Source organism: Choloepus didactylus (assembly GCF_015220235.1).
Source record: "Choloepus didactylus isolate mChoDid1 chromosome 11 unlocalized genomic scaffold, mChoDid1.pri SUPER_11_unloc8, whole genome shotgun sequence".
NCBI classification, from domain to species: domain Eukaryota; kingdom Metazoa; phylum Chordata; class Mammalia; order Pilosa; family Megalonychidae; genus Choloepus; species Choloepus didactylus.
Genome location: NW_023637585.1, coordinates 21,429 through 48,341, shown reverse-complemented (window position 1 = coordinate 48,341; position 26,913 = coordinate 21,429). Strand labels below are relative to the sequence as shown.

The following is a 26,913-nucleotide window of genomic DNA, read 5'->3' as shown; positions in this document are numbered from 1 at the left end:
GGGGCACTGAGCACAGGACAGGACCTCTGAGTGTCAGCCTGGGGTCAGCAATGGCTCAGAGCAGGGGTTGTGAGTGCCCCACTCTGGCTGGGCTCAGCTCCTTAGAGCCAGGGTGCTGAGTGCTGGAGCCTGGCACTCATTGACCAGTTGGGGGAAATCACTGTCCAGGAGCAGCTCCCTAACAAACAGGAACAGTCCCCGCACACTTGGGCTGCCTCTTCCCTGGGCTCCCTGCCACCCCTGCTCCCACCAGCTGGGATGGGGGAGGAATGGGGGTTAGAGGAGCAGGCATGGCCTGACCTGCTCTCCTCTGGTACATGCTGGCCACATGCAGGTCTGCGGAGTCACCCTCACAGATGCCAACAGAGAACCAGAGCAGGAGGTGTCTGTTGAGGCCCATGCCTCTCAAGGTTCTCCGCCTTCCTTACATCCTGCATCCCATTGTTTGCCTTATTTTGTTGGGAGTATTTCCAGGGCTGGGGCAGAAATAGAGGACCCAGAGCAGGGGCATGAGTGTGGGGGTGTGGCATGTGGGGTGGGGTTGGGAGATGGAGGTGCAGGGGGATCGTGTGGCTCTGGCAGCAGGCTATGCCTTGGAGCCCTGGGCGTGCAGGCAGAGATACATGGATGTGCTCAGGCACCATTCTCAGACCCATGCAGGACCAGTGTGCAGCCAGTTCTGGATACAAACTGGGCTGCCCAGTGCAGTGTCCACCACATTCTCATGTTTGGGCAGCCCTTTGCTCATGGGTGCTCCTGAACCACCTTCTTGCCAACACCCCACACAGTGTTGGGAAGTCCAGCAAACTGTCATTGCTGAGCCTACCTATGCTTAGGTCTATATCTAACCCCTTTGTGCATTGGGAAAGTTGAGGCCCAGAGAGAGGTACACACTGGCTCAGGGCACAGAGAGTGGTCAAAGTCCAGAGGACTTGGAAGGTTGTGGCCTCCGAGGCCAGGGCTCATCCCCTCTCATGTGGTTTGCTGTGGAAATGAGAGCCACTAAGTCCTGGGGTAGCCCACTATTCTATAGCTACAGAAAGGCCATTCTCTTCTTTGCAACCCCAGGAATAGAAGCAAGTGCACATGCACACACACACATACACACAGTGACTAACAGGATTGTTTGTGGTTGACAATGGAGGGACAGGCAGAGTAGGAGCTGTGATGGGAAAAGGTGACAAGGAGGAAAGAGGAAGGGTTGAGGCAGCTCTGCCATTGGGCAATGGCATCCAGCCTCCAGCAACATGGCACAGACCACAGCATGGGGGGCAGTTTGCAGGCTGATAGGCAGGGCTTCCCCAAGGTGCTAGAGGTCTGCATGCAGGGTCCACACTCCAGGCAGTCTGAAGAGGACTGAGCTGGCTCCTGCCTCCACCACTTTGGGCACCTGGAACTTGGATGAGCCCCTAGTGTGGAAGGTGGCTACAGAAAAGTAGGCCTCATGTCCCTCCTCTCTATAAATTGGAGTGCATGGAGTGGTGGACCCCAGGTATCCCACAGTTTTGGAGAAGGACCTTTGTTCTTGGCTCTCCCTCAATAATCTGCTGTGCTCTGATGCCCTGAAAATTGCTTTCTATTCCCTAAGGGTCCTTCTGAGCAGAGAAAGTTTGTTGAATTTAGGTCAAGGAGGGGCACAGAACATGGCAGAGGCCTGGACCCCAAGTCTGGGATCTGGGACAAGACAGTCCTGTGGGAGCCTCTGGGTCCTCCTCATTGTCCTGGCTGGGGTGAGGATGCCCAGGAGAGAGTGGGCACTCAGGGCCAGTGGAGCAAAGAGAGGGGCATGGGGACATCAGGACAGGACTGGATCCTGTTCCCTGGTGAAATGTATGCACATTAGGCAAAATGTTGCCACTGACAACAACAAACACTCATTACCTCAATATTTCTGTGGAACATGAATCTGGTCAAGGCCCACCTGGGTGCTTCTGCCTCAAGGTCTCCCCCCAGCCTGGGACTATGCTCCCAATGAGGCTGCACTGGGAGGATCCTGCCAGGATTCAGGGAGGTCCCTCCTGTCTGCTGACCGAGCCTCCCTCAGCCTCTAGCATGTGGGCCTCTGTAGGGCAACTCAGAATATCACAGCTGCTTCCATAGTGAGGGATAAGAGAAAGAGAGACAGACAGACAGACAGACAGACAGACAGACAGACAGACAGAGAGAGAGAGAAAGGGAGAATACAAGAAGAAAAGAGCCAGGTTGAAGTTGCAGAGTTTCTCTAACTGAATCTCTAAATCTTGGCTGGAACATGCATCAGCTTTACCCAGTTCTATTATTTAGAAATCAGTCAGACCACACCCAAGAGGGGGAAATATACCACAATGTGTTCCCAGGAGAAATGGATCCTTAGAAGGCATTTGGAGGTTGCCCACCACATGGATTAAGAGGTGGCACTAGGAACTGATTCTAAGGACAATGGGAAGACAATGAAGAGATTTACACAAGAGGGTGAAGGTGTCTGATTTTCATTGAATTTCAGTCCACTCAATGTGTGGACTGAGAAATAAAGCCAAGTTTCCCAAGATCACACTGCCACAATTTATCCCTGTTTTGAATTTTTCCATGTGGCTTCACACACCATCTAGTAATTCTTTTTTCCAGAAGTTTGTGCAAGAGCTACATAGGACACCAGCACAAGAGTTGTATATGTATTATCTCACATTCACCTGATGGTGTCCCTAGGAAATTCATGTGAGTATGAGCCCTCTTTCAGTTTGCTGAAGCTACCAAAATGCAGGATACCAGAAACACATTGTCTTTTAACACTGGGATTTTATTAGATTAAAGTTACAATACTAAGGCTGTGAAAATGTCCAAAATAAGGCATCATCTGGACGATACCTTCTCTGAAGAAAGTCTGCCAGCATCTGGGACACATCTGTCCCATAGGAAACAATATGTCTGGCATCTGCATGCCTTTCTATCCATGGTTTCATTTCTTTCAGTTTCTGTCTTCTGTAGCTCTTTCAGCTCCCCCAGGGATTTTTCTGCCTGAGCTCTTTTGCTTTTTCTGTCCTTTATCCTCTCATAAAAGATTCCAGTGAAAGGAATAAAATCCTCCATAATGGGGTGGGCCACACCTCAACTGAAATTACCTAACCAAAGTTCCCACCTACACAATAGGTCTGCACCCACAGAAGGGTATTAAAGGAACGCAGCCTTTTCTGGGTACATCACAGCCTGAAACCAACAAAAGCCTCTTGTTCAGGAGAAGGATTTGGGGAACTCTGAGACAGTAAATGCCTTGTTCAGGGTCACAGAAATGGGATAAAAATAGCCAGGTGTGAGTTCAGTTCATTCTCCTGAAATTACTTCTTGATGTCCCAGTCGTGACAGGTAAGCAAGGAGGGATTTTTGGTGAAACTGCATACAATTTGGCTGAACTGGGACAAGGAGGGTGAGGATTCCACAGCCCAGAGGGTCACTGGGGAGTCATATCCAGGGAAGGGTCACAGGGAAAGTTACCCCAGGAAGTGACCTCACTTCTTTGAACACAGAGACCAACAGAACTCAGAACCCTGGTAACCAGGCATTGACATTCCACAGACAGCCACCAACACAGTTTATTTGGCCAGAGAAACTTGACAGATTAATATGATCTCCTGTTGCATTCATAGATCTCAAGCATCTGGCCTCAGAAAATGTGGGAATGAAACCTTTATCCAACAGATCTTGGAACCCCTATAATCAGGCACCCTCAGTCTAGAGACAGACTCCTAACAGCTCACATGGTCAGAGATGTTCAAGACAAGATATTTTTTTCTGTCTCTCCCTATTTGCAGAGCCACTGGCCTCAGGAAACTCTGGAGCAAGAGCCTTTTTCAACAATCCAAGCATTGGCTCAGTCCTCACCCTCAAAGGTCTTGGCCATTTAACAGGAAGAACCTAAAGGCAACCCAGGGGGCACAGGGCAGGGGACTGCAGACCAGGCCACCCTCTGTGGTGCTGCCTGGTCAGCCTCAGCACTTCCCACTCCCACTGTGTGTGTGGAGTTGAGGGCCATGAGCAGAGACAGACCCTGAGCAGGAGCAGGTGGTTGGGGATAGAACCTTGTGGACCTGGTCATTTCCCTCCCAGCTCATGGCTGACAGGGAAGGAGGGGGAGGCCTGGGGGTGGGGTCCATTTGCCTGTAGGTTGATACAGAGTCATGGAGGTGTCATCTTCTGTCCTTTTGTGAGAGGTATCTGCTGACAGACTCCTGTGCCTCATCTGGAAGCAGAAATTCTCATGGTGTCACCCACGTGGGGATGGCCAGGCAGAACCCTGACACATACCTGACTGGTGCCAGGAACTATCTTTGTAGCGCTGCACCCAGGAGACAAGTGAAGAGCTTTACACTGAGGTCATGGACAACATCTGTCTAATCAGGGTACAGGTGCACCACACTGTCCATAATGGCCAGAGCTGGCTCATGGAGAGAATGGGGGCAGAAGCTTCTCCACACCCAAGTCTCAAGCCAAACCTGGGAGCTCCCCCAGGCTCTTTCCCAGGAATTTCCCAGAATAGCCCACAGTTCCACTCCATGTTCTTCTGACTTCAAATTCCCAGGTGTCACCATCTGCTAAACCACATTTCCCATGTTTGCAGCAGTACTAGGTACTGGTCACCAAGAGAAGGTCAGTGTGATGGCATCAGAGCTCTTGGGACCAGCATGATAATCTGGAGCCAATTGAGGCAGAGCAAGTGGGTTAGGAGCACTGGGGGTGGGTGCTTGAGAGCCCACAAAGAAATGCACAGGGAAGCATATGGGGGGGAGCCTCCAGATGCTCATGTTGGGCAAGGAGCAAAAAGGAACCACAGACCTCTCATCCAGAGTCCTTTGTCTGCAAATGCTTCCTGGGGTGTGTTTTTGAGCTTGTTCTTTTCAAGGGCAGTAGGATGTTTTCTGACTTTGGAAACACACCTGGAAGGGAAGTGACTTGGTGAACATTCTCCCTCTTGCACATCCAAGGCCAGCTCCAGTGCCAGCCACATTGACAGCCACATCTGTACCTGTAGCATCTGTGCCAGAGGGTTCAACACTTGAAGATCTAGAGTCCCCTGCAGCTATGGCTCTTGTGGAGACTCTGGAGGTGGAGCCACCAGCGTTACTAGTTCTAGAGCCAAATGATATGGTGCCTGCATGAACTCCATTTGAGGGGTTGGAGCGTGGACCATAGCTGGAGGCCATGACAGCACCAAAGTCAGATATAGACCTGGAAGCAATGCCAGACCTGGCTCCAGTATCACCTGCCCAGGAAGTGGTAATCCAGGTACCAGTTTCTGCTCCTAATCCTCAGGTTCAGACTGGGCCACAGCAAAACATGGAGTCTTCCTTTCTCTGTCCTTTGGGGGCAGCTATTTTTCTGTCTGCTTCATTTTATTACATATTTTATTTTTATATGCATTGGTTTATTTTTCCTTTTAAACTGCTCTTAAATTCATGTTATTACCTTCTGAGGTACGCAAGTTGGTGTCTTCATGTACATTAAAATGCTGTGCAATCATTCTCTCTTGTTCCAGATCATTTCTTCACCATGAACATGACTTTCACACCCTCTTGCAGCACCTCTGCATGCCCTCTTTCATGCCTGGGAACCCCTAATCTGGTCTGGGTCCTTTCCTTACTGTGGCCAAGTTCTGGCTTGAATTCCTGTAGGATCTTAGCTCTTGGCACCGAGTAGGTCACACATTCAGGGTGCCCTTATCCTCATTTCACATGTGGGGAAACTCTGGCCCCATGGGTTAAATGACCTGCCTGATATCTCCCAGCTGGAAAGTCAGGGATCAGGGATGGGAACCCAGGATGAGGGTGCACAGCAGGGCCATGTGTCTGCAGGCTGTTCAACTCACATGTGCTGGGACCCTCCTGTCCACTGCCTCAGGCCCAGCCCTCAAACCAACCATGCTGAGCCAGTTTGAATGTATTATGTCCCCCGAATGCCATTATCTTTGATGTAATCTTGCATCAGCAGACATATCAGTGTTGATTAGATTGTAATTATTTGAGTGTTTATGTGGAGATGTGCCCCACCTAACTGTGTGTGATGATTCTGATTGGATAATTTCCATGGAGTTGTTACCCCACCCATTCAGGGTGGGTCTAAATTAAATCACTGGAGCCATATAAATGAGCTGACAAACAGAAGGAACTCAGTGCAGCTGAAAGTGACATTTTGAAGAGGAGCTATGGCCAAGAGGGACACTTTGAAGAATGCACAGAAGCTGAGAGAGTAGCTGCAGATGAGAGATAGTTTGAAGATGGCTGTTGAAGGCAGAATCTTGCTCCAGAGAAGCTAAGAGATGACAAACACCTCAAGAGCAACTGAGAGTGGCATTTTTGAAGAACTGCAGCCTAGAGAAGAATGTCCTGGGAGAAAGCCATTTTGAAACCAAAACTTTGGAGCAGATGCCAGCCATGTGCCTTCCCAGCTAACAGAGGTTTTCCGGACACCATTGGCCATCTTTCAGTAAAGGCACCTGATTGCTTATGTGTTAACTTGGACACTTTATGGCCTTAAGACTGTAACTGCGTAACCAAATAAACCCCTTTTTGTAAAATCCAATCCATCTCTGTTTTTTTCCATTCGGACAGCATTAGCAAACTAGAACACAAGCCTTATGAAATTTTGGCAGAGATGATCCTCAAGGCTATGAGGGCATTCTGAACAGTACAGACATATACATTAAGTGAGAAACTTGTGAAAGGCTTCACTATGGCATACTACAGGTGGTACAAATGATCTCCCCCCAACTACTTGCGGATGGTGGTCATCAAGCAGGTGCAGGGGCAGGGGTTAGCTGTAGGTCTCAGTACTTCTGATGATGAGAGAGTGCCACCCACATTGACCTGGTCCTAACAAGGAAGCCCCCATCCTAGAGAAGGAACTGGGAGGGAGGCCACGAGAAGAGTATGGAAGGCTCTGGGGAATTGCACAAGGCTCCCAATGAAATGGGATTCCTATATCTTGCAAAGGGTTAACTGTGGGTCACATTTATGGGTTCCACAAGTTTAGATGTATTTATAGCTCACCTCCACAGGCATTTTTAGATGTCTTCCCCTTTTAATTCAATACAAGGAAAGATTTTACTCTTCCTAAGGAATTTGCTTTCTTCTTCCAACTGGATTAGTATTGTGCTCTGAGCTCTTTCCTTACTGGCCAAGAATGACAGGAAGCCCAGAACCACATGTTCTCCATTCTTGCTGCAAATCTTCACCCTCTATTTCTAGGTATATCTGAAACTTCCCATGTTTTTAGTATTCCAAAGTTAGTTAAGTTTATTTGATTATTTCATGGAATGTTTTAATGAGATCATAGTCTTAAGTGAAAACCATAGGTGTCTCATTATATAGAGACCATCACACAATGTTCTCTCAATCTGCCCAGCATGAGGGCTAGAAGATAGATTTAAGACTGTTCCAGTGTGTGGTCTGGAAGTTGTGGGAGTGAGCACAGTGCTGGATGGGACAGGTGGTCATGCAAGGGTATTCTAAGTGCCAGAGAGTCTCATCAGACCTAGGCTAATTGGATTAGAAAGAAACATATTGGAACCTGTGCTAGGTTTCCCCAGGCATCCCAGAGACTTTCAGCCACCTGCCATTGATGCCATGACAGGATGGTTAAGTGTCCCAGTTTTGTTTCCCAAGAGAATAAGCCCTGCACCTAGGTACACCTTGGTATTGGCCTTTGAGGCTAGCATAGGGAAGGGTTTGGTAAACTGGGAGAGGTGCTGTCTAAGGGCAGGTAGAAGAAAAGTAGCTGGAATGTTTGATGGATGCAAAGATCCCACCAATGGGGTCAGCCCTGAATGCCCAAAACCATCCACTCTGGGTGACAGAAACCATCACATATTTCAGGAAAAAGGGATAAATTACATTCCTCCCTTGATTTCACATTACATGGTTGCTCCTGGGACCAAAGGAGGGTGCCCTTCAGAGCAGGATAAAAGCAGTGTTTGTGAAAGTGCTGAAGGTGGGCCAAATTGGGGTGCTCTCCAAAAACAGTGACATGGCTGACTAAGGATTTTCCAAGTGGAAGGAGTGGCATAGAAATGGGGCAGGGGTGGTGGTCAGACACTGTGCAGCCCTGATTTGCAGGAGCAATTGGCTGGAGATATCATGGTAACAGTGCAGAGTAAGTGAAGCTGAGCCCAGCAGGGAGGGCCCTTTGCCTGGGATACTGTGGGGACTCATCCCAATAGGGAATGGATGACTCAGGAGCCAAATTGTCATTCAACTCCAATAACAATGGAGGGACCCAGTTAGCAGGAGAGGGACACAGGCATGAGAGGGTCCCCTGGTCAGGCCAACTGGGAGTTGAGCCTCCAGAGCTCCCTGGTAGGAAGGAAAGAGTGTGTGGGGGTGAAGCAAGGAAGGTGATACTTGGGGAAGCTCAGGGATCTCAGTGAGGCTTTAGAATCATTATTTCCTGCTGTTGGACCACAGGGTAGGTTAAAACATGAGAATTTCTGGATGAATACTTAGAGATCCTGCAGAGGAATTCTCTCATTTATGGGAATATTTAATTCACAGGATATGAAGTTTAAGAGCAAATATTACCAAATATTTGCATCCATTTCTGAGGAAGTCTTAGGGCATTTCCAGTTGTGTGAAGGACAGTTGAATTATCTCAAGCACACTATGACTGTTATTGTTCCTATTTAGAGATTAAGTATGGTTTATGGAGATGTTATGTTTGCCAAAATGAAAAGGAGTGGATTTGATAGAAGGTTCAGCTGTTAACTTTTTGAGGTCACAGTTTCCAGTTGTTTGTTCAAGAAAGCAATGATTGTGACCTTGAGGGCACCTCATGGATTTATATCATCAGTCAGCTCATTGCAACAAAGGTTGATTTGATCTACAATCAACAAAGGAGATTCCTTCAGCAATGAGAGAACTGTCATGCAATGAGTTGAAGGTCTTGAAGAGAGAACTAAAGTTTTAAGTGGTCAGAAAGAGGAATTCATCTCTACTTCAGCCAGGCAGCTTCTTCTACAGAATTCATCATCACCTTCACCAAAGTTCCCAACTTTTAGACTTTCCTACAAAGGGTGGACTTGCTAATCCCCACGGTTACATGAGAGAATTCCTATCATATCTCTCATAATTATTTATACTCACTGTGTAAACACACACACACACACACACACACACACACACACATATATATACACACACACACCTATATATACACTTTCATGTACATACCTTGTCTAGCCTGTCCTGTTTCCCTGGAGAACACTGACTCTAGGGTCAAGGCTGAGTGACCAGGAGGTCAGGAATTTCCAACAAGATTGGGAATTCCTGGAGCATGAGGTGCATCCAGAGGAGAGAAAATAGAGTACCACACTGTCAACTGAGTTCCCAAGAGGCTCAGGCACAAGGGCAAATGAAGGGCTGCTGGCAGGTCTCCAGAAGCTGATAAATTTTCAGGTCTTAGGACCGTTGTGCTGGAAAGCCAGAAGCAGCAGCGGGAAGCCATGCCCTGTCCCTCTGGAGGTCATGGGCTATGAATGGAGAAAGACATCTGCTGACACTGCCTCTGTTGTATACCTTGTCCTGGCCTTTGAGGGAGTGAATTCAGGAAGCCTAGCCCACCACAGTGTGCCCTGAGCAGGGCATAGAAGACTGAGATTGTCCCCTGGTTCTAGGTCCTCTCCTCAGCACCAGGGACCTCCCATCGAGTTGCTGCAGGACCCTTTCCCCTGCCTCCCTTTTCATTGTGCTCCACACTAATGGGCACAAGTGCAGTGGCTCTGAGGGATGTTTTTCTGACCTTCTTCAGAGTAGACATGGTCCCTCCATATGACAGAAATAGAGGGAGACAGTCCATATTGTCCACATGAGCTCTGCTCTCTCTCACTCTGTCCCTGTTTCACTCTCCCTCCTCTTTTCACTGTCTAACTCACTTCCATGAAGCAGACTCTCCATTTTTCTTCTGGGCATAACTCCTCCAAACATGAAAACCTGATAGCCTCCTATAGTTTCATTAGCTTCAGTTATTTTTCCCCCTAATATACTACCCAATTGCCCATCAGATTTCAAATCTTCAGAGAAGAAACATCACAAATTACAGTTTCATATGGAAAATTTTGAACATGAAATGCCTGTTATATTTGCTACTTAGAGTTGTATTACTCTGAAGTGTTTAAAAATTTCCCTAAGTTAGGTGCTTTTCCCAGAGGTTAAACATTGACATATATTCCTTTTTCACATTCATAATGGAAAAAGCTTTAAAATATATGAAAATCATTTCCCCTTTTAAATTCATATACTCCTCTGAATAAATATCAAATCTCCAAAGAGTGTTTCAGGATCATGCTTTGTAGCCTTCTTAAGTCCCCAGAGATTCTCTGGAGCTACCATTGTTTTGTCAGGAAGGAAAAAAGCAAAAACATGAAGAAAGCACACTGGCCATTGGATGCCTCTAAGCCTCCCATCTCTGGGAAGGGATCCTTGTCATTGTGTTTGAAACCCTCTCCTTGTAATACTCATCTGCATCATAGGTTTGTCTCAGTTACAATAGTCCTGCCTCCCAGAGGACAATGAGGTGGGGAAGGTCCAAGGAGTCCCTGCCCACAGTGGCATCTCAGTGTAAAGCTCACCTTGTAATCTCTAAAGCAGCAGATCTAAACCAAGGCTGGAGACAAGGAACACAAAAGGAACTTTTCCATACAGGAAGTCCTGGGTCTCAGCTCTGAGTAATTAAGGCAGAATCACTGGGATTTTCCTTTGATGAAGCTTACCCTATGACAGCCTTGTAGAGTCATGGCAGAGTTGTTACAAAGCTAAATTTACTTACACACCAGTACACAATTCACTGAGATGTGTAGTTGATGAGAAGTGCTAGATTAGCCCAAGGAGTTACATTGAACTATGTAAATGTTCACTAAAGACAAGCCAGAAACCTGGGAAGCACCTATGAGAAGACAGTATTGAAGAAAGCCCTTTGATCTAGAGTATCAGCTCTAGATCTAGAGTCAGAAGCAACACCAAGCCACCATTTAGAGACACAGAAAACTCCAGTAGCAGCTCTAGCACAACCTCTCAGTTACAGTCAACTCAAGAGCTAGAGCCAGCTCAGGCACCTGCTCCAGCTCTAATTCCTTCATTACAACAAGACCTGCTCAAGAAAAAGAGTTTTTATGTCCTCATCTGGGAGGGCAATTTTTCCTTTTTTGGCAGTTTTTTTCATATTGTATTAGAAGGTTTTGTTTACCTTTTTGTCCTAAAACACCCATCAAATGTATTTACTGTTAACCCTTTAATATTGTGCATTTAAGTGGCAATAGGTGCCTTTATAATGCTAGCTCTACCAACCAAGATGTCTACTGGTATAAATAGCTGTAGTGCTTCTATGACTGCTCCATCATCACTTCTAGCACCACCAGAAGTACCAGCTCTAGAACCAGAACCAGATACAGCACCAGACTCTGTGATTGAGGCAACATATCACAGGCTAGTGTCAGCACAAGGTAGAGAGAGAGATCCAACTACAACTCTAACAACAGTTTCAGAGTTACAGTCATTGCCAGCACCAGCTCCAGAGGTAGAGTCTGCTCAGGTACCAGCTCCAGAGCAGGAGGCAACATCAATTCAAGTGATAAAGCCGTCTCAGAGGTGAGCTCCCATGCCAGTTCTAAAAATACAGTCAGTGGAAGCTCTATCACCAACTTGAGTGCTAGAGACAGCTCTAGTGTCCAAGCTACAGACAAGGCACCTGTAGCACAAACTCCAGAGCTACAACTATCTCCAAGAGAAACTGTTGTACAACTCCTAGGAGAGAACCAGCTTCAGGACCAGCTCTAGGCATTAGGTCTCTCTGTATCTTGGTTTGTCTGTCTTCCTTCCATTCACTTATATGTTGTTGTATCTACCAAGTGCCCCTGCATCTCACAATTCAACTCCAGCTTTCTGGTTCTGGGAATAGCATTCTGGAATATAAGGAGTTGTTTGGAGAGACAGAAACCAAGGAGAATCACTCTGCTGGATTCACAACCTAAGGAACAGAAGTCCTTAAAGCCTTAGGGAGGTTTTCCAAAGATAGGCCATGCACAGGCTTGGAGAACATTGGTGGAGCTTCCCATTTACTTTCTAACTTGTCTCTTCTGCATTCTGGAAAATGCAGCTTTAGTGCTTCTACCCACAACAAACAAGGCAGGATATAAGATGCTGTCTTCTGGTGGGTATCCTGTAGGGAGCAGGGTGAAGGAAGGGAATAGGCAGGTGAGCATGACCTTGCTTCTTGCCCTAGGGGACCCAGATATGCAGGTCCAGGCTGTCCTCACTCCCATAGGTTTTGTCCTTGGCATGGAGGCCTGCAGTAATTGCTTCTTGTAGTCCTTGATTTCAGAGTCCATTCAGAGAAGAGAAGGGCCTGGGTTGAGGATACCTGCAACCCCAAACCCAGCCACAGAGTCCTGCCAAACACTACCAGCTTGTATCTTGTTGGGAGTGGAGGTGATTCTGGGATACTTCAAGACTTGTGGGGATGGAAAGGAGTTGATAGAGACCAAAAACTTCAGTTGTTTGTCAATGTCTCCATGAAGTCGGCTTCCACATATAGTGCACTAATCTCTGTGTGAGACATGGGCAGATCAGTCTGGGATCTGGGCTGATTGCCTGTATCAGGAGTGGCAAAGAGAAAAGGCTCTGGGATCACCTGTGTCTCCCCAGGGAAGAAAGTTGCATGGATGGAGGATATATTAGTCAGGGTTTTCTAGGGAAACACAACCAACAGGAGATATCTGTAAATATGAGATTTTATAAAAGTTTCTCATGCAATTGTGGGGATGCACAAGACCAAATTCTGTAGGGCAGTCTGCAAGCTTGAAACCCCAATGAAGTTCTGCAATGAACTCCCCAGGAGAGGCTTGCTAGCCCCTTACAAGTCTTCAATGGTTTTATTAAATCCCATTGATTGGATTCTTTCATTGTAGAAGACACTCCCTTAGTTGATCATAGATTTAATCAGCCACAGATGCAATCAGTTGACTGATGATTTAATCAACCGGCATTCTTGTTTATGTACCAGCTACAAAATGTCTTTGCAGTAATGATGAGGCCAGTGCTTGCCTGACCAGACAGCTGGGCATCACCACCTAGTCAAGTTGACACATGTACCTAATGGTCACAGGGGGACTGGGTACAAATCTACATTTAAAACAGGCACAGACCCTGCAACTTGCCCACATAGCATGAAGAAGTGGTTTACTGCCCCTCCCCTTCCACAGAAGTCCTACTCACTGAACCTCAGAAATATTCAACTCAACCACTCTTCCCATGGGTGAAGCATCTGCCAGGGCCAGGAGAGATTCGTGGATGTTTGGGATGCAATGATTGCCAATTGTCTTTGGCATACTCTCATTTCTTCATCTGTAAGTTGGGCAATGGAGGCAAGTTTGCCATTAGCAGCAGTTAGATGCTCAAGGTGCACTGGCTGAATGGACTGAATATTTGCTCTGCATCCAACCATGGGCTTCTGAGGAGCAGAAACTTCTATGATAGTTTGGAGCTATATGTACTCCAGAAAAACATGTACTTAAATATAAACCATTCTTGAAGGTATGAACATATTATATATAGAATGTTATGAAGAGGCTGCTTCAGCTAAGGTGTGATCCACATCAATCAGGATGAGTCTTAATCATATTATTGGTGCCCTTATAAGTGGAATGAAATTCAGACTGAGAGAAAGGCCACATGAAGCAAGAAGGTGCATCAATGGAACCTGGAAGAGAAGCATGAGACCAAGAGATGCCTCCATGTGACTTGCTATGTGAAAAGCTAAGGATCAGGATCATCAGAAGCCAGTCCAAGAATGCCACATTCTTCAGAGAGAAAGTATAACCTTGATAATGCCTTGATTTGGACTTTCTGTTAGCCTCAAAACAATAAGCTAATAAATTCCCATTTTAGAGCCAAACCATTTCATTCTATTTCATTTTGCAGCCTAGCAAATTAAAACACCTTGATGCTCCTTCTCTCCCTCTGTTTTGGTTGAGAGGCCTGGACAAAGTATTGCTATCCAAGTCCTTCAACACCAATGTTCCCTGCTAGAAAACTCCTGACAGGCATGTTCCCCACTCCTGGCCCTTAGCAATCATAACTGCTATGGTGTATTGACCCTGGAATCTGGGCTCATGTCACTTTTGTTAATGCATCCAAACCATACAAGGGTCCTGGAGGTTGGTGCTCTCTTCTGATAATTTTCCTGTAAAGGGGCTGAGACTTAGAGACTTTCTGTTGTGGAAGATTCTTAGTTGTTGACTAAATGACTTGAACAGTTATCGGCCTACTTAGATCATTTATTCCTCCATGAATATGCAAATAATAGCATCTTCAAGAAATGGTTGTGGGAAAGTGGATATCTATTTACAAAAAAAACTGAAGGTTTTTTAAAAAAATTAACTCAAAATGTTACAGGAACCAAAACAGAAGACCTAAAATGCAAAAATCTCTTAGAAGAAAACATGAAGGAAATCATCATGATTTTTGACTGGCCAATGATTTTTAAATGTAACAACAAAAACAGAAACAACAAACCAAAAAATAGGTGAAAGGGACTTCATTAAACACTTTTGTCCATCAAAGGACATCAAAAAGTGAAATGACAACCTACAAAGGGAGAAAATTGTTACAAATTTTATACCGGATAACTGTTGAATTTATCCAGGATATATAAAAACTGCCGCTACTCAAGAACAAAAGGACAAACAACCCTATTTAAAAAGGGCAAAGGGCTTGAATGGACATTTCTACAAAGAAGACACACAAATGGACAATAAAGTACATGAAAAGATGATCAATATCATTAGCCATTAGGGAAATGCAAGCTGAAACCACAATCTTGCACTACTGTGCTACTGCAGTGAGGTTATGGCAGCTTCATATTAACAGCTTCTCCTCTGCCTTGTCCTTCTCCTCCTTTCCCTCTTGCCCACACTAGTGAGCCATCTCCTGCTTCACCCTGACACCCTCTTCCCTTCAACTTTCAGCCTTTCCTTTCTTTCCATTCCTGGCATGATGGAGAAGGGTCTGGCCTTACTGGGGAAGAACCTATTTGCCAATGGCAGTGCCAAGAGCATGGTACATTGGGGTGAGAGTCAGAGCTGAATTCCAACCTTGGATCCCTGACTGTGATCCAGGAAGTGTGGATTTGGTCATGGCATCTGTGGAGTGTTGGAGCCATGGGGAGAAGTGGGGGAAGGCAGTGGGGAGACACCGCAGGCCCCTCCTTTGTGAGCCAAGCCTAGGGGGTGAGACCACAGGACAGGGGCTGCAGCTGCCAAGGAGACATTTCCTCCCCAAGCCTCCAGGTTCCAGTGTCCTCTGCCAGGCCAGATTGTGGGCTCCCTGTCTAATTTCCCCAAACAGGACCCCTGGGGGTCTAGGGATTTCAGCCCGGATGGGGATGGGGTGAGAGTTCCACATATGGGGGCACCCTGGCTGGAGCCTCCCCCAGGGCAGCACCTTTCCTTCCCCCACCCCAGCTCAGACCCTCTTCAGATAAGGCCCTGGATAGACTGTAAATGTAGCTTTTTTAATTGTTTAAATAGTTGATCAAATTTTTGTCCATTGCCCTCTCATAACAAAGATGGGTGTGTGTCAAACTATTGAATTCTATGTTATACCTACTGGGAATTATTTGCATTTTCTTAGTGGAAATAACATGCTTATTTGATTATAGTGGACAGATGGGTATTTGTTCCCACCCCTCACCATTAGGGCAGTGCAGAATGATGTTTACCATCTGTTTAAAGAGTTTGTGCAGCAGAGTGGCTGGGAGACCCTCAGCTCCTCTGATTCCAAAAGAGGAGGGTAAAATCATGAGTGTTTAATAGGACTGTCAGGACAGTCTATTTCCCAGAGGTAAAAAAGTGATCTAAGAATCCTCACTAGATAGATTCGGGTTGTCTTCTAAATGACGTACAACTAGTAGATTTAATTCAAAGACTATCAGCATGTATATTGGTGGACTTCAAATAATTTTAAATGTTTTGCAAAATGGAGAAACTGGTAACTAGTAGATGAATGACACTTACCCATCACTGTTCTGCCTCAGGTTTCAGCTTGGCTTTGGAAGAAGCATACTTAGGCTTAAGATAGATAAATTCAGTTCCCCACTCCCAACTCTTATTTTTGTGCCCTGAGCAAGTCACTGACCTTCCCTGAGCCTCAGTTTTCTTAGCTGTAACATGGAAGTAAAAACTACTTCATGGAATTCTTGCCAGGTAATCCTGGCAACTATTGTGAGATAAATGTGAGATAAATAACACATTGGGCATATGGCAGTTATTTAGTAAAGGTTCAATTTCATAATTATGAAGAATGATTCTGGGTACATTTACAGCCTTCTCATTGGGGCCTTTCATTGTTACTCTTTGCTTTTTGGAATCAATAAAGTTATACATGAATTAGAATTCAACAACCAGAGTATTTCATAAGTTAATAAACATAACTATCTTTTTGCCCCATTGGGTAGTTTTATGTGTCAAGGTTTATGTATCAGACAGCTATACAGTAATTTGTGTTCCTTCTGATCAGATTAGGGGTCTTGTGTAAAAGTCAGACTTCATGCTGGAACAGACTTGTATATGCCAAGGTCTAATCACTGTAAAACATTATATGATATATGATAAACTATGCACTGTAATAAATTTCAAAATTTGAAGAAAAATTCATTAAAGGGGCAGAATACTGTTTAGGTGGTTTTGTGTGACCACTATTTGGGTTATGCAATCTACTGGGTGAGAAGAATTAAGGTTAATGTTGGGATTACTAAGGGTAGGAATTTAGGGACAGTTTACCTTAATATTAATAATAAGGGGCCATTGCTAATACTGCCTTTAGAATTCACTACCTGATTTCTAATTATTTGGTGTTTTTCTTTTTTTCTCTTGGGTCTTTACTAGGTCTTCCCAACTTCTAGTTAGTCCCTAATTACTATGTTCACATCATAAGGAGAAGTTTTGTGAGGTGATTGAGTCTCACATATTTCATATGCCTTTAATCTAATATAGCATGGTGAGTTTACTAGGCCTTAGTTTGTCATTGTAAAGGGAGATAATACAAACTATATCAGAAGATTAAATGGTCATTAATGTATATATAGCAGTAGCCTTCAAAATATTTTGCATGTATACACATAAAAGAGTTTTGAGAAAGGAGATCCTTTCACATATTTTTAAAATTCAGTTTTATTAATATATGTTCATATACTATACAATCATCCACAATGTGCAATCAGCTGTTCACAGTACCATCATATAGTTCTGCATTCAGCACCCCAATCTATTTTTGGACATTTTCCTTACTCCAAAAAGAATTAAAATAAGAATTAAAATAAAAGTAAAAAAGAACACCCAGAGTCTTCTACACACCCCATCCCACCCTATTTTCATTTAGTTATTGTCCCCATTTTTCTAGTCATCTATCCATGCACTAGATAAATGGAGTGTGAACCAAAAGGTTTCCTCAATCACACAGTCACACCATGTAAGCAACATAGTTATGCAATCACCATCACCACTCATCCCTGGAGCCATGTCCTGCTTTCCCAGAGGGATTTACACCCCTGAGGGTCATGCCCCATGTAGGGGGGAGGGCAGTGAGTTCACCTGCTGATTGGGCTTAGAAAGAGAGAAAGGCCACCTGTGAGCAAAGAGGAGGTTCTCTGGGGGAGACTCTTAGGCACAGTTATAAGTAGGCTTAGGTTCTCCTTTACTGTACCAAGTTTCATAAGGGCAAGCCCCAAGATTGAGGGCTCAGCCTACTAAATTATTAGTCCTCAATGTTTATCTTTCACTATTTTTAAGTTGACATCTTTTATTCTTACTCTAAGTTTAAACAGTTGAAAACATTATCTTTGGTATTTTGAAAATATTAAGTTTTTGAAAATAATAACACTTTGAAATAAAACTTATATATATATATATATATATATATATATATATATATATATATATATAACTTGTTTAATGTATATCCTATTAAATAGTATCTATTTTATAAAACACCTGAACAGGTCCTAATATATGAAAGTTTACATTGTTCCTTTTTGTCTTTGAAATCATTTCCATGGATTTTCCACAGCAAATTTTATGTTCCATAATATATGTTTATATTCCACATCTATTTTATCACCTTTCCAACTTCTCTACCATCTTAATATCTGTTCCTGTTTACATAAGGTCCAAAGTGTTAAATCTCTTCTGGCTTGAGTTATTATAATAATTAATACATGATTGATTAGAGTTATAACAGAATTCCTTGAATAAAGGAAGGCTTTCCTGACAACATTTTTTTGGTACTCTGAAAGTATTAAAATTTGAGCTATGCACTCTTCTAAGATTAGGGATGGGTGAGAGATGTGTCTCTCTTTTTAAAAGAGAGACAAGGGCATTTGTGAAGTGAGATGGGACAGTAAAATAAGCATATAGTCTAGATTGCAGGTGACTTCTTAGGCCTTAGAAAACAGGACTTGGGGAAGTTGAAGATCTGACAATTAATTCCCTTAAAACTTCTTTATGCTCATGTATCCCTTGGAAAATCTTTTTATACTCAACTTGAAGTTGGTGATATTACACATGTGATTCAAAGCCAGGTATATAAATAGTAGAATTAAAAAAAGAAGTCTTTGGAGTTTCTTTTTAATTGTCTCTGTATTTCAGTTCTTTAAATACAATGTTTTCTTACTCCCTTGTTATGGTCTCTTTGAAATGTTCTTTTATTGTATTGTATTTTTTTTTTTTTACAGTTCATACAGTTGATTTAAAAAAGAAAAAGTTAAAAAAACAAACAAACAAAAAAACAAGGAAAAAATATGTAGTGTCCCCTTGAGGAGCCTGTGGAGAATGCAGGGGTATTGGCCTACCCCACCTTGATGGTTGCTAACATGACCACAGACATAGGGGACTGGTGGTTTGATGGGTTGAGCCCTCTACCACAGGTTTTACCCTTGGGAAGATGGTTGCTGCAAAGGAGAGGCTAGGCCTCCCTATGGTTGTGCCTAAGAGCCTCCTCCCGAATGCCTCTTTGTTGCTCACATGTGGCCCTGTCTCTCTGGCTAAGCCAACTTGAAAGGTGAAATCACTGCCCTCCCCCCTACGTGGGATCAGACACCCAGGGGAGTGAATCTCCCTGGCAATGTGGAATATGACTCCCGGGGAGGAATGTAGACCTGGCATCGTGGGACGGAGAACATCTTCTTGACCAAAAGGGGGATGTGAAAGGAAATGAAATAAGCTTCAGTGGCAGAGAGAATCCAAAAGGAGCCAAGAGGTCACTCTGGTGGGCACTCTTATGCACAATTTAGACAACCCTTTTTAGATTCTAAAGAATTGGGGTAGCTGGTGGTAGATACCTGAAACTATCAAACTACAACCCAGAACCCATGAATCTCGAAGATTATTGTATAAAAATGTAGCTTATGAGGGGTGACAATGGGATTGGGAAAGCCATAAAGACCACACTCTACTTTGTCTAGTTTATGGATGGATGAATAGAAAAATAGGGGAAGGAGACAAACAAACAAACAAACAGACAAAGTTACCCAGTGTTCTTTTTTACTTCAATTGCTCTTTTTCACTTTAATTATTATTCTTGTTATTTTTGTGTGCTAATGAAGGTGTCAGGGATTGATTTAGGTGATGAATGGACAACTATGTAATGGTACTGTGAACAATCGAATGTACGATTTGTTTTGTATGACTGCGTGGTATGTGAATATATCTCAATAAAATGAAGATTAAAAAAAAAACTGAAAAAAAAATAGATAAATACAATGTTTGCTCAAACTCTTCCAAAGAATTGAAGATGGGGGAAAACTACCTAACTCAATCTATGAAGCCAACATCACCTAATACTAAAGCCTGCTAAAGATATCACAAGGAAAAACAAAAATTACAGACCACTCTCTCTAATGAATGTAGATGAAAAAATCTTCAACAAAATATTTGCAAATAAAATCCCACAGCACAGTAAAAGAATTATACTCCATGAACAAGTGGGTTTTATTCCAGGTATGCAAGGGTGGTTCAACACAAGAAAATCAATTAATGTAGTATACTGCATCAAGAAATCAAAAAGGAAAACCAAACATGATCATCTAGATTGAGGCAGAAAAGGCATTTGACAAAATCCATCATCTTTTCTTGATAAAAAATAAAACTTTGAAAGGCAGGAATTAAAGGTAAATTACTCAACATGGAAAAACCCACAGCTAACATTGTGCTCAATGGCAAGATATGATGTATTTAGAAAATCGTGGAAAAACTATGAGAAAGCTACTTGTGCTAATAAATGAGTTCTGCAAAGTGGCAGGATAGCAGGATACTAGAACAAGATTCAAAAATCAGTGGTGTCTCCAAACACTAGAAATAAGTTCTCTGAGGAGGTATTCAAGAAAAAAAATCCATTTACATTAGCAAGTAACATAATTAAATATCTAGGAATAAACTGAAGTAAGGATGTAAAGGACCTGTACTCACACAATTAAAAACACATTTCTAAAAGGAAACAAAGAAGACCTAAATAAATGGAAAGACATCCTATGTTCATGATAGGGAAATCTAAATGTTGTTAAGATGTTAATTCTACCGAAATTGATCTACAGCTGCAATGCAATACCAATCAAAATTCCAACTGCCCACTTCACAGAAATGGAAAAGCTAATTATCAAATTAGTTAGAAGTGTAAGGGACTTTGAATAACCAACAGCCTCTTGAAAAAGAAGAATGAAGTGAGAGGCCTCATGCTGCTTGGCTGTAATGCATATGATAAAGCCACAGTGGTGAAAAATGCATGGTACTGGCATAAAGATAGACATATTGATCAATGGAATTGAACTCAGTTCAGAATTGACCCTAAGATCTAAGGTCAATTGATTTTTGAGAAGGCTCCCAAATGTATTCAGCTGGACGGAACAGTATCTTTAATAAACGCTGTTGTGAGAAATGGATATTTCATGACTCATATTTCATACCCTATACAAAAATCAATTCAAAACGTGTCAAAGATCTGAACGTAAGAGCCAGTAACAGAGGAGGAGCACGTCGCACGGTTTCGATGGGGCCCCAGGTGCTCTCGGGGCTGGACCCGGGGCCTGAGAGCGGCGGTTTCCCGAAAGCAGCGGGGCCTGCTCAGCGGCCCCAGCACCAGCCGCCGCCTCAGCCGAAGCCCCGGGCTACCTACAGCCGCCGCCGCTGCGCCAGCCCAGAAAGGCCCCGCCGCCCGGGGCCCAGTGCGAGGTCCCCGCCGGCCCCCAGCGGCCTCCCCAGCCCGGGGCTCTCCCAGAACAAAGAGGTCCTTGAGAGCTCCGCCTAGTTCACAGGATAAAATCCCACAGCAGAACTCGGAATCAGCAATTGGCTAAACTCCAGGTGGTTGTAGCTCCTGTATTAATATCTAAGCTGTCTGTGAGCACCCCGGAATTTTACCCATCAGGTTATTCTTCTAATTATACACAATCCTTCGAGGATGGTTGTGAGGATTATCCTACTCTATCAGAATATGTTCAAGACTTTTTGCATCATCTTACAAAGCAACCTGGTCGTTTTGAAACTGAAATTGAACAATTTGCAGAGACCTTGAATGGCTGGGTTACAACAGATGATGCTTTGCAAGCACTTGAGGAACTCATCTATCAACAGGCTGTATCTACCCCAAATTTTTCTTACATGGGAGCTCGCCTTTGTAATTACCTGTCTCATCATCTGACAATTAGCCCACAGAGTGGTAACTTCCTCCAATTGCTGCTTCGAAGATGTCGGACTGAATATGAAGTTAAAGATGCAAAAGGGGAAGAAGTGACTCGAAAACAATTTCATGCACTTGTCCTCTTTCTAGAACTTCATCTTAACCTGGAGATCAAGGGAACAAATGGACAGGTTACATGCAAGAGCAGATATTCTTCAGGTTGGTCTTTGGGAGTTGCTAAATGCCCTCTTTACTAATCCTGTGGATGATAACCTAATTTGTGCAGTAAAACTACTGCAGTTGACAGGGTCAGTTTTGGAAGATGCCTGGAAGGGAAAAGGAAAGACTGCTATGAAAGAAATTATTCAGAGAATTGAAAATGTTGTCCTAAATGCAAATTGCAGCAGAGATGTAAAACAAATGCTCTTGAAGCTTGTAGAACTCCTGTCAAGTAACTGGGGTAGAGTCCGCACAACCTCAACATACAGAGAAGCAACACTTGAAAATGATCCAGACTATTTTATGAATGAACCAACATTTTATACATCTGATGGTATTCCTTTCACTGTAGCTGATCCAGATTACCAAGAGAAATATCAAGAGTTACTTGAAAGAGAAGACTTTTTTCCAGATTATGAAGAAAGTGGAACAGATTTATCGGGGGCTGGTGATCCATACTTGGATGATATTGATGATAAGATGGCCCCAGAGAGAGAAGCTCATGAAAAGTTTTGTTTAGAATCAGAGTGTAAGTGAAAATAGTAAAGTTGAATTTCCACATATTAGTTTTATAAAGCAGTTTAGGTATGGTGATTTAGCAGAACATGGGAAAGCAAGAAAATGTTTCACACTTATACCAAATTAAGGATCTTGACTTATGTTAGTAATGTATGCAACTTTAATTTTGTTTAACATTGTCTGCCAAAATAAACTTTATTCCCTATAACTTAAAATGTTGTGTGTGCATGTGTGTGTGTGTGTGTGTGTGTGTGTGTATAATAGTTTATTACGTACAGTTAATTCCAGTGTTTGGGCTGCAATAAAATCAATTTTGAAATAAATGAAATGTTGAAAGTAAAAAAAAAAAAAAGACCCAGTAACATAAAACTTCTAGAAGAAAATATAGGGGAACATCTTCAAGATCTAGCAATAAGAAGTACTTTCCTAGCTAGAGTTTATACCCCAAGAACATACAACAAAAGAAAAAATAGATAAATGGGACCTCCTCAAAATCGAATACTTCTGCGCTTCAAAAGAGTTTGAAAAATGGGGGAACAGTCACCCGACTCAATGGGAGAAAATATTTAGAAACCACATATCTGTTTTCTAAATATTTATAAATAAGAGAGAAAAACAAAACAAAACACAACAGCTAGGAAGCAACAAAAGGAAAGATTGCATCAAAGTAAAGTAGAATAAAGAGAGAACAGCCCCAATGCAGAGTCCATACCTTTCCCCTATGTTCCCCACCACCACCATATGCATTTAGCTTTGGTATATTGCCTATGTGATATTAAAGGAAGCATAATACAATGTTTCTGTTAACTATAGTCTCTAGTTTGCATTGGTTGTATTTCCCCCCCAATCCCACCCATTTTTTAACACCTTGCAATGTTGCCATTCATTTGTTCTACCTCATGTAAAAACATATCTGTACCTTTCATCACAATCGTTGAACAACCTAGGTTTCACTGAGTTATGCAGTCCCAGTCTTTATGTTTCCTCTTTCCTTCTGGTGTCCCACATGCTCCTAACCTTCCTCTTTCAACCACACTTACAGTCACCTTTGTTCACTGTATTCACATTGCTGTGCTACTGTCTCCCAAAATTGTGTTCCAAACCTCTTACTCTGGTCTTTTCCTGTCTGTAGTGCTCCCTTTAGTGTTTCCTGTAAAGCAGGTATCTTGTTCACAAACTCTGTCACTGTCTGTTTGTCAGAGAATATTTTAAGCTCTCCCTCATATTTGAAGGAAATTTTTGCTGGATATAGATTTCTTGGTCAGTGGTTTTCCTCTTTAAGTATCCTAAATATATCATCCCACTTCCTTCTTTCCTCCGTGGTTTCTATTGAGAAATCTGCACATAGTCTTCTCAAGCTTCCTTTGTGTGTGATGGATGGCTTTTTTCTTGCTGCTTTCAGGATTCTCTTTTTATCTTTGATGTTTAATAATCTGAATATTAAGTATCTTGGCATAGGCCTATTCAGATCTATCTGTCTGGGGTATGCTGTGTCTCTTGGATCCATAATTTCATGTCTTTCATGAGAGATGGGAAATTTTCATTGATTATTTCCTCTATTATTGCTTCTGCCCCTTTTCTCTCTCTTCTCCTTATGGGACACCCATGACACATACATTCCTGCATTTTGTTTTATTCCTAAGTTCCTGGAGACATTGCTCATATTTTTCCATTCTTTTCTCTAAGTGTTCTTTTGTGTATAGGCTTTCAGGTGCCTTGTTTTCCAGTTCTTGAGTATTTTCCTCTGCTTCTTGAGATCTGCTATTGTATGTCTCCATTGTGTCCTTCATCTCATGTGTTGTGCCTTTCATTTCCATAGATTCTGTCTCTTGTTTTTCCAAACTTTCAATTTCTACCTTACGTATGCCCAGTGTTTTCATTATATGCTTCTTCTCTTCTGCCATATCTTCCATAAACTTTCTGAATTGATCCAACACTACTTGTTTAAATTCCTGCATCTCAGTTGAAGTGTAAGTTTTTCCTTTGGCTGGGCCATAACTTCACCCCTCCTACTGTAGGTTGTAGTTTTCTGTTTTCTGGGCATCTGGACTCCTTTGTTACCCCAATCAGGTTTTCCCAGACCACATCAGGCTCAGGTCTTGGAAGAAGGGAATAGTTTCAGGTCTCCCTGAGAGTGTGTCTTAGAAGATTGGTACACCCTATGAAACCTCAAGTCACTGTGCTTTTCTGCCCAGAAGGTGACACCTGCCAGCCTGTCACTTCCAACTGGTGTAAGAGGTGTGGCCTGTGGCTGTTTTCCTCCAGGCTCTGGGGTCTGGTTCTGAATGGAAGGTGTTTTGTAGAGGTTGGCACCTCCTCTTTCCTCTTAGGGAAAATATACCCCCTGGGGAGGGGTCATTTGCATTTGAATCATCTCTGACTCTGCTATCTCCACCCTTGTCTGGGTCTGAGTGCTCAGAATTGAAAATGGCTGAGGCTTTCTCCACTGAGCGAAAAAAGGGACAGAAAGACCCCCTTCATGGTCAGTCATGGTCCCCCTCAGTTTCCCCCATTGGTCAGAGACAGCACCTGTTCCTCTGGGCTCCCCCTCCCTCCCAGAGAGTTCCTCTGGCTATCCAAGGTCAGTCATCTCCAAAAGCCTCTGTCTACCTCCTGGGGATTCATAGCTTGCTAATCAAAACCGCAGTTGGAGCTCAGCTGTGCTATATTCGCTGACTTGGAGAGTGCTTCTCTCTAGCATTGTGAGGCTCTGCAGTTCAGGCCATGGGGGCAGGGGACTCCCATCTTGGATCCTCAGTTTTTAACTACAGATTTTATGAAGCAATCTCAGGCATTCCTCCCAATTCAGGTTGGTGTATGATGACTGGATGGTCACATTTGTCCCCCTGAAGTTATTCCAGATTATTTAATATTTGTTCCTGGTTTTTTATTAGTTGTTCCAGGGGGACTGACTAGCTTCCACTTTTCTCTATGCCACCATCTTCTTCCTTCTCCAAAAGAGTGGTTTTGTTGTGGAAAGAAAATGTCAAAAGATGATTTCAATAAGTGTCAGGCAAAGAAAGACTCAGGAGAAGATGAAAAAATACTCTATAGGAAATCTTCCTCCTTCATAATTTCCCTATGGCTTCCTAAAACTTACCCTAAAGAACTTCCCTTATCTACTTATGGTTGTGCTGAGGGGTGTTTTGCCAAAGTGCAGATGTCAAATCCGTTCCTCCTCCAGCACCAGCCCTTGAGGCTGGCCGGATGTTTGGTGTCTGATATTCCTCAGAGAGGCACTGCCATCCAGCGACAGCATGGGCTCCTTTCTTCCTACAGAGTTCTGGGATTGTTGAGCTGGGAGCAACATCTCCAAAAGAAAAACCCTCATCTGGAGTTCTGAAACCTAAAATCAACATAGGGACCGTTGCTATCCCAAAAGTTTCCTCATCCCTGTCCCTGCACACTTATTGAAGTGCATAGTTCTGATTCCCCAATGAATAAAAGAGAATGCCTGAGATCCTAAACACTGTGGGCATTTGGATGACTCCATTCACCCATTTCCTTGACTCTACAGCATCTCCTTTCACTGCAAAGCCAATACCCCTCCCCACTCCTGGCCCACCACACCCACCTCTCTTGGGGCAGTGCCCACCCCCATCTTGAATCCACCTTTCCCTCCTGGCAGCTTTGTGGTGCTGCCTGCTTTCCCCAGGACACTTGGTGACAGGAGATGGGGGCCCTGTCACCAGTGGGCCTGAAGCGAAGATCATTGTCCAAGTCAGGAAAAACAAGGATAAGCTGAGCTCCCTCAAACTCTGACATTTCTCCTTCCACAGATCTCCCATATTTCCAGTGCTCCAGGGATCCTCTGTGGGGCTGTTCAGCAGCCCCCTCCTGGGATCTTGACAGCCTCTGCTGTGGAGCCCCTCATCCCTGACAAGGCTGTGGGGGACACACAGGCTGCTGAGGGAGGTTGGTCCCCAGGCCTTCATCCTCAGGCTCCACCAGCACACCCAGCTGACCCCTTTGTTCCTCCATAGGATGCCTTCTCCGTGCCACAGGAGATGTCCATGGAGGAATTACATGCCTCCACCCACAGGAAGCAAATGGTGGATGACTGCTGCCAACCTGAGAGTGCTTGCCAGACCGTCTGACATTCACAGCATTTCAAGTCCATGACCCAGAGGCACTATCATCCATCTCCTGATGCCAAAGCTATTTCCTCCTTTTGCATGTGAGTGACTTCCTTTTAGGGACATACTGATTGTCCTGGAGTATTCCAATAAAGACAGATTGAGAACTGACAATTGTGATTAGGAAATTAGGGAACACTTGAAGAAAGATCATGAGGGCAAATGGACATGTTGGGAAAAGGTACATTTTCAATACCTTTTCACAGGGATCATTATTTATAACTTACTTTCAGGTGCCACATCTCAGTTGATCCTTACCACTCCATTTAGAATGTACAGCCCGTCTTTAGTTTTCTTTCATTATCCTAATAATCATTAACATGAGACAAAGATCAGAACAGTTTCCTGTGATATAGTGA

At 43.7% G+C, this 26,913-nt stretch overlaps 1 pseudogene; it reads left to right on the top strand.

Annotated features, from left to right (window-relative positions):
* The first annotated feature begins 21,050 nt into the window (after window positions 1-21,050).
* Window positions 21,051-26,515, top strand: LOC119524756 (annotated as a pseudogene).
* The last annotated feature ends 398 nt before the right edge of the window (window positions 26,516-26,913 follow it).